At 31.2% G+C, this 714-nt stretch overlaps 1 pseudogene; it reads left to right on the forward strand.

The window, feature by feature from the left end:
• Positions 1–714, forward strand: part of LOC107555468 (creatine kinase S-type, mitochondrial-like) — a 15,092-nt pseudogene that overhangs the window by 1,071 nt on the left and 13,307 nt on the right.

A 714-nucleotide genomic window follows, 5' to 3' on the forward strand; every position in this document is an offset into this window, starting at 1 on the left:
TGGAATATATTACTTTGGCATAAAGTTCAAAGTCAATGTATATTTGGATACTCCTCAGTGGAAAAAGTCAACTCGTATATCAGGACACAGAGGTTGCTCACCATGTCAAACTACTATATTGACAAGTATAGCACCTTTGATTAACACTGATACATTCAGCAAAAACAATAAAAACCTGTCTACCTGTTGATATGCCTACTTAAAACCATGATCAGTTTTAGAATTCAAATCCAATTAGATCCCCCAAATATATAAAGTTTGTGATCATTCATTTTTGGACCACAAATGAAAGTTTTTTGTAAAATTTCATCATCATGTTTGTCCATCCATTAGAAGTCCACACAACCAAGAATTTTATGCATTAAACTTGGTAAAAGTAATCCATATGAATCCAGTGGTTTAATCCAAGTCTTCTGAAGAGACACAATCTCTTTATGATGAACAGATTTAATTTAGGCTTCTATTCACATTATAAACACTGACCAGAGCTCTAGAAAACATGTTGAGCTTACCTTATTTCATGAGTTGTGTATTTGATCATTACTTTTTGATGTGTGAAAATCTTGGTTGTATTTTCAGAGGATAGATAAAAATGATGAAAGAATAAAAATAAACAAAATCTTAATTTGCATTTCAAAGATGAACAATAGTCTTAAGAGTTTGGAAAGGCATGAGAGTGAGTAATTAATGACTGAATTTTCATTTTTGGGTGAA

The sequence above is a fragment of the Sinocyclocheilus grahami genome, unplaced genomic scaffold (assembly GCF_001515645.1).
Source record: "Sinocyclocheilus grahami isolate Dianchi unplaced genomic scaffold, SAMN03320097.WGS_v1.1 scaffold535.1, whole genome shotgun sequence".
NCBI lineage: Eukaryota > Metazoa > Chordata > Actinopteri > Cypriniformes > Cyprinidae > Sinocyclocheilus > Sinocyclocheilus grahami.